At 46.7% G+C, this 7,515-nt stretch overlaps 2 pseudogenes; both read right to left on the bottom strand.

Annotated features, from left to right (window-relative positions):
* Nucleotides 1-1,408: 1,408 nt before the first annotated feature.
* Nucleotides 1,409-3,432, bottom strand: LOC148950964 (large subunit ribosomal RNA; annotated as a pseudogene).
* A 1,836-nt stretch (nucleotides 3,433-5,268) lies between these two features.
* Nucleotides 5,269-7,082, bottom strand: LOC148950963 (small subunit ribosomal RNA; annotated as a pseudogene).
* Between the last annotated feature and the right edge of the window lie 433 nt (nucleotides 7,083-7,515).

The raw sequence follows: 7,515 nt of genomic DNA, 5'->3' as shown, positions 1-7,515 counted from the left end.
CGTTTTAAGGGTCGACCTTGTAACTCAGCCTCTTTAACTCTTTAGAAAACGTAACATTTTTCAAATAATTTAAAAAAGAAACTGAGTTTCTTTTTTAAAGTTTAAATTCAGTATATAAAAAATTTGCTCTGACGGTGAATCGAACCCGGGTTTTCCGCCTGACAGTCTGAAGTATCAATCGCTGGACTAATGAGACACAATTATAATTGTTTCTTAGTAAATCGAATCTTTTTTCGCAAATCAAAGTCCCACAAAACTTAATATTTGGTTTTTGGAAAACAGGGAAGGAATAATCAGATTGAGCTGAAATTTCGAAAATAAGTTCCCAGGCCCCAGGAAAGCTTGTTATCCAAATTTCAGCCCGATCAGACAACGCTAAAGGGGGGTTGTGGTGGGAAAAATTAACATGGGCTATTATAGGAAAACGAGGTTTTTCGTAAATGTAAATTCGGGGGATAATTTTTTTGGTCTGAAAATATCAAAAGGCCCTAACAGGTCGAATTCTGCTTCCGATGAGTCCTCATTCACCCGGATCAGTTGCCAACTATGGCCTGTAGGCGTGGATAACAAACAAAAAAGAGAAATGAACGTTAAGTTGCTATATTTGCTTTTTAGAAAACAGGGAAGAAGTTATTGGATTGAGCTGAAATTTTAAGTATAAACTCCCATACCCTAGTAAAGCTTAACCTCTAAATTTCGGCCCAATCGGACAACGTTAAAGGGGAGCTGTGGTGGGAGGGTCGAAACTTCCGGCCCAGTTTACCCCATGAAGATAAAGTCGGAGGAGGATGAAATTTTGCAAGTTTCTTAGTTTGAGCTTGGGCTACAAAATGCGATTGCCGCCGTCTCTCTGTGACCTCTAGGACCTGAAATCGCTTAACATTGTGGTGGGTCGCCTCTTTATAGAGGCACAAGTGTGCCTCCTTGAAAACACAACGTTTAGGGGGGGGGGGCTAGATGCCCTCTGATCACTTTTACTCTTAAAAAGGGCACTAGAAATTCTGATTACCAATCCAATGAGTCCACTCCAAAGCATATACAACCATCCTTTCTATAAAAACCTTGCGTCAACGCGCGATGACACGCGATCACATTGCGTCAACACTGTGCCTTCGCAATGCTTTGTTTTAATTAGACAGTCGGATTCCCCTGGATCGTGCCAGTTCTGAGTTGATCGTTCATTGGGCGCCGAGACTCCGCACCAAGCCGAAGCAAGGCACTAAGCGCACTGCTTGGGCCGTCCAAGACCAGCTTGAGAAGGGATTGAGCACCCTTGCGAGCACCCAAGCCCAACTCGGTAGCCAGTCGCATCTTGCTCCAAGCCCGACACACACCCCCGTCCGAGCCACTCCGTATCCCGCAGTTCCGGATCCAAGGTGCCGATGTCTCTTCCCTCCAGTCATCTATCGCCTAGAGGATGTTCACCTGGGGGACCTGATGCGGTTATCGGTACGGTCTGGTGGGAGGAGTAGACGTGGCCCTCACCATGGTTTTCAAGGGCCGACAAGAATCCACGGACGTCGCTCAAGTGCAACGCTCTTCGGAAGATTAACCCTATCTCTCCGCGGAGGAATTCCAGGGTTTGTATCTCCCTTACACAGAAAAGAAAACTCTTCCCGGCGCTCTCGCCAGCTTACCATGACCAAGTCTCGTTGCCGAGACGGATACGAGGATGTAAACGTTACCCCAACCAGGTTCCCGAATAAAAACGGGATTGCCTTTCGCCCTTGCCATGAGCCTCACGCTTTGCAATCAACACTTCGTGTCTCTTTCGTTCAACGCTCGTCTTGTGCTACCATTTCAGGTTGGGACTGACCCATGTCCAACCACTGTTCACATGGAACCCTTCCCCACGTCAGGCCTCAAGGATCTCTCTTGAGTATTTGTTAATACCACCAAGATCTGCACCACTGGCCACTCCAGGCAGGCTCACGCCCAAACCCTTCAACGCAACCAGTGCGACCTCCCTACTCACCGGCGCGTCAGCGACGATCACCAAGGATCGACGAGCTTTGTGACCGGCGGTCCGGTATCAGCACACTGCTAAAGCGCCTCCCCTGTGTAGGGCTAAGTGCTTCGTCAGGTGAGGTGTTAGACACTCCGCATCGGTTTCCGACCTCCAGGGGCCCCTACCTGATGTCTGGAGCAACCAACTCCTGTCCGTGGGATCGTGAAGATGCCGAGGTTTTGTCGCTTTAACCGGACCTTTGGTTCATCCCACAGCGCCAGTTCTGCTTACCAAAAGTGGCCGACTGGGCACTCGGATCTGAAATCCTTGCCGCCAACAACACCACGGTCGGCAAGGCATCTCACCCATAGAAAGTTTGAGAATGGGTTGAGGGCGTTACGGCCCCAAGGCCTCTAATCATTCGTTTTACCGGATTTCGCCCAATTAGTCTTTCGCCCCTAGACACAGCTCCGACGATCGATGTGCACGTCAGAATCTCTTCGGTCCTCTATCAGGGTTTCCCCTGACTTCGCCCTGGCCAGGCAGAGGTCACCCTCTTTCGGGTCCCATCATGTGTGCTCTTGGTGCGTCGCATCCGCAACGGGATCACGACGCCCCTGGGATGCGCCTTCTCCGGAGGAGAAGGATCTCCCATCAGCATCTGAAGCAATGCCTTAACTTTCATTACGCCATCGGTCTTCTCATCGACCTACGACTCGCACACAAGTTAGACTCCTTGGTCCGTGTTTCAAGACGGGTTGGAAGGAACTCGCCTACTCTCCGCTCACCCAGGAGACCCATAAAGAGGCTCCCAGCAACAGAAGCCGGGCCGAATCGTTGCCGGGAATCCAACATCTTGAAGCCAAAGCAACAAAAGCACTGGGTCCTTTGACACCGTTCCAGCCGCGTTCGGATTACGAATCCACCCGGGAATACACGCCGTGAGCAACTTAGGTGACCAGCATAACCAGAGAACAGCCGAGGCTGCCCTCAGCGATCACATCAGCACTCGCCACCTGCAACCATTAGCCCGAAGAGACATCGATCTTAAAAAGTCAATCCGTTTCTCACCAAGTTTTTAGGAAACTAACGGATTTACTCTCTCTTATTTTTTATATTCAACTGTAACTAGCGGTCCTGGTCTTCTAGAGTAATATCTGTCGTAGTAAGAAATTTTATTAGATTAAAAAATGTGATGCGATGAAGACTATAGAACCACGACTCTAGAGAGACCTCGAAATGCCGAGCGTTCATCCGTCCTACGGGCCTGACACCCTCTCGGGTCAAGCGGGCAACTGTTATTTTTACTTTAGACTGTACACACGATTGTATTACGAGTCTCCCGAACACTGCATCGGTCGAAAGTGACTCCCGAAGGATTCCATTGACCCTTAGTGCTGTGCTTATCACTTTTCGCTCGCCGCTACTATGGGACTCCTTGTTAGTTTCTTCTTCCGCTGACTAATATGCTTAAGTCAAGCGGGTTGTCTCACCTGAGCTGAGGCCGGGGGGTTTTTATATAAACTGACTGGGTCATTTGTTTTTCAAACCAATTATCCAAATTCAACTGGTTACCACAAACCCTGATGTGCAAGCATGCCCCGTAGAGTCAACAGTTCAACATAACATAGACCACTTTTCCACTACCAAAGTCATTGTAGTCCATTCCTGGGCCGAAGGCTGTCAGTCAAAGTGGTTTAGTCGAAAAGAATTTGGATTCATCCTCATTGTGGGGCTTCTACTGTGCACAGCCCATAATGACAACATTCCTCTCGTTCCACCAAAAAGGAGCTCAGTTACCATTACCTAGTTGGGTGACAAGTAAAAGGGTGATCCACAAGAGGTATAGCCCTAGGCCATGTATACTTGATAAGATCACTTGCACTCTTTGTACCATGGATTTCCTAACCCACAGCCAAAAGAGGCAAATGAGACCAGCATAACAAGACCAATACCTTTCACCAAATCCTCTCAACATCAACAGTTGATACAAAACTTGACGAGATCGCTTACATTCTCTATAGGTTGTAATCAACAACAAATAGTAGCAAGGAGCCTCGCAGTGATGGTAAACAATACCGTATAATAGCAACATCCATCTCTCAGCCAGACTTAGTCCACTCTCCAATACTTGAACTTATAAGTGCTCTACAACGAGAGAAGGTAAAGTGGTCAAGTATGTCGCTTTGTCTCACAAGACTCTACTCGCTATACGTATCACTGTGATACTATTTCTCACTTATCCATTTACATACTAATGTATTTGTCTAAGTATCAATAAATCAAGTACCCAGCACGTGCACACTACCACACCTCAAGACAAGCTATATTGGGGCACGATCACATTCATTCCCTTTAGTCTCGAGGAGTGGAATCCATGATCCTAGATTCATAGAGCCACTCTAGTCCCCAAATGACTATTTTTCACTACGAATTCACACGTAGAAAATATACATCGAGAGTTAAAGAGCATGTTGGCTTATTGCTTGCAAAATCGATGCTACATTAGTGCAATCGCGGTGCAAGACTTTGGCTCACCTGAGGACTCGCACACATCTCTTTTGACCAAGCCAATCCCTTCGTCTCGCACCACTTGGGCCCTCAGAAAAGGTAAAGAGTGCTTCCCAGGCTCCACCAAAATGTTACTGGGGCAGCAACTACCACACTGTTAGTAATCTGATGTCCACTATTTCAGATGGCATGAACTTGGCCCACATACACAATTCAAGATTTATCACAAGCTTTGCATGCTCAGACAGCCCCCACTACAGAGCAAGATATAATATCTTGTTGCTGCCAAAAGCAAACCCTCCATCCTTGTAATGAATAAAGACACCAAGACCTCAAGACAATACCCAGTCATTATCTACACACAACACCCACACAAATATGCTGCTGGGGCAACAACAATCACCTCAGTGTTGGTTCATTAACATCATGACGTCATAGTGATTCCATTGAGACTTGCTAGCTTAACAGGCTTTGCATGCTCTACTCCTCTGAGAGCCCCAACTACAGAGCCAATTCAGGTAGTCCTCACAGTCAATAATCTCACCATTTCTCCATTAGTAACAAACCAAACTTTGAGGCAATCATTCCCACAATAACTGCCTCAAAGCCCCCATTCCTCAAGACCCCGTTGAGCACTCCTTTTGTTCAACGAATGGCCCCCATGAATGATGCTGCACAAGGGTACTCCTCACACGCGGTAACCAATTTTTGGACCTCAAACACCAAACACTGGGATGTGTATCAATAACAGAGATTAGGAAAACTACTGACCCCAGGGGCCAAGATTCTGCTTTTTGCTTATTAAATGCTAATGATCCTTCCCCAGGTTCACCTACGGAAACCTTGTTACGACTTTTACTTCCTCTAATGGATCAAGTTTGAACAGCTTTCAACCACCCCACGAGCGGCCAGGAAGAGGCCCGGGTTTGTAGGAATTTGGTCAGAATAAATGAGACCAACTTTAGGATCGACTTTCTTAGGTTCAACACTTCCGGTACTTAATTGAAGCACGCGACTGACGGGCGCTTACGCTGGCTTCCTGGTTCATGTGGATCCCTACAGTCACCAAGCCCAACCACGGAAGAGGTTCAGCGGTTACCCGGTCCTCTCGGACAGGGAGATCGCGCTGATTCTTCCAGTGGAGCGCGCGTGCGGCCCAGGACATCTAAGGGCATCACAGACCTTTTCGTGCTCACTATCATATGTATAGACGCACCGGTTACATATATTACGAGCTATCCACAAATAGTTTCATTCGTCTTTTTAGCTGTCTTTATTCTCTTTCGTTTTCTGATTTAACAAGAAAAATCGATCCACAAACTAAGAACGGCCATGCACCACCACCCACTGAATCAAGAAAGAGCTCTCAATCTGTCAATTCAATCCGTCCCGGGTCCGGGCCTGGTGAGTGGTCCTGTGGTGAGTCATATTCTGCCGCAGGATCCACTTCTTGTGGTGCCATTTCGTCAAGTCCTTCAAGTTTCAGCTTTGCAACCATACGACCCCCGGACCCCAAACACAGTTTTTATCCGTAAGCTGCCCGCGGAGTCATTCAATTAACGTCCGCGGATCGCTGGTTGGCATCGTTTATGGTTAGAACTAGGGTGGTATCTGATCGCCTTCGAACCTCTAACTTTTGCTCTTGATTAATGAAAACATTCTTGGCAAATCCTTTCGCAGTTGTTCGTCTTGTGACGGTCCAAGAATTTCACCTCTAGCGTCGCAGTACGAATGCCCCCGTCTGTCTCTGTTAACCATTACCTCAAGTCCAGAAAACCAACATAATAAGACCGAGGTCCTATTCCATCATTCCATGCTGTGATATTCAGGCGCGGTGCACCTGCTTTAAGCACTCTAATTTGTTCAAAGTAAACGTATCAGCCACCCAGGACACTCGGTTAAGAGCACCCAGAACGATCCAATGAATTGTCCGATCAAGGCAGTGACCACCGTGAGGCGGCACCACCCGACCGAGACCCATATCCCACTCCGAGCTGTTTAACAGCATCAACATGAAGATACGCTATAGGAGCTGGAGTTACCGCGGCTGCTGGCACCAGAGTTGCCCTCCCATGGCTCCTCGTTCCAGGAGTTAAAGTGTGCTCAGGCCACGACACTTGCCGAGGATTGTTAATGCATCGTGGTTGGTAGAAAAGCAATCACCGTGCTGGTATGTTTTCCGGTGCGCTAAGGCGTAAGTACTTTTATTTTGGATCCGTGTATCATTAGAAATATCCGTACTCGACCCCCGAGTACAAGTGCCCCTTGTATCCAAGAGGCTTCGAAGCTCATCAACGCTTCCTTTTAGCAGTAATTACGTTTACCTTACTTTCGAATGTGCACGCTCTTGAGAGATTAGCGAGTTCGACAGCGTCACCCCGATACTATCAGTCGAACGCGTGGAATTGAGCTAACATAATAATGCCTTCTGTGTCATTGGGGATATTTCGCATGTTGGTGCTATATTATTAACACATTGATCAAAGGTTTATTGGTGAATATTGTATGTAACAGTTCTTAGTTATTTATAACGTCGCTGTGTTGAACTCTGGGGGATTGTGCTTATTATTTCATGGCTAATTAATTGAGAGACTCAAATTCTACTGGCAGGATCAACCAGGTCACACATTCACGTTACCCTCAGGCACATTAGAAACACAGTCAACCATTGAGATTTCTCTCCAGGAGTAAGGCCACCTTGCCATCCTCCTTTCAAGACCCCTTAATCCCATGGTCAAAGGCACTAATGATACCAAAATCAATACCAAATCAAGGATTCCACAATATCCAAGATTCGTCTAGCTCAACAGATGCTAGGATCATAGTGATTCCCTATTGCTTAAAACCAAAACACTCTGAACCCACACTAATCTTAGAGTTATTTAGAAACGTTAACACCTGTGACATCATTCTTATTTATCGCAGCTCTACGTAGACAAATAGTATCGATCAAGAACACGAGCAACCCGTAATCTCTCTGGGCTCTTTATTATTTTAAAAATATCAGTCGCAAATTTAAATAATTATCGTAAAGGACAAAAGTAACACCTCTACAT

The sequence above is a fragment of the Artemia sp. Qi Xiang Cuo genome, chromosome 6, assembly GCF_049724085.1.
Source record: "Artemia sp. Qi Xiang Cuo chromosome 6, ASM4972408v1, whole genome shotgun sequence".
NCBI lineage: Eukaryota > Metazoa > Arthropoda > Branchiopoda > Anostraca > Artemiidae > Artemia > Artemia sp. Qi Xiang Cuo.
Note: the sequence above shows the minus strand (reverse complement) of the source record. Positions and strands in the feature narration are given on the sequence as shown.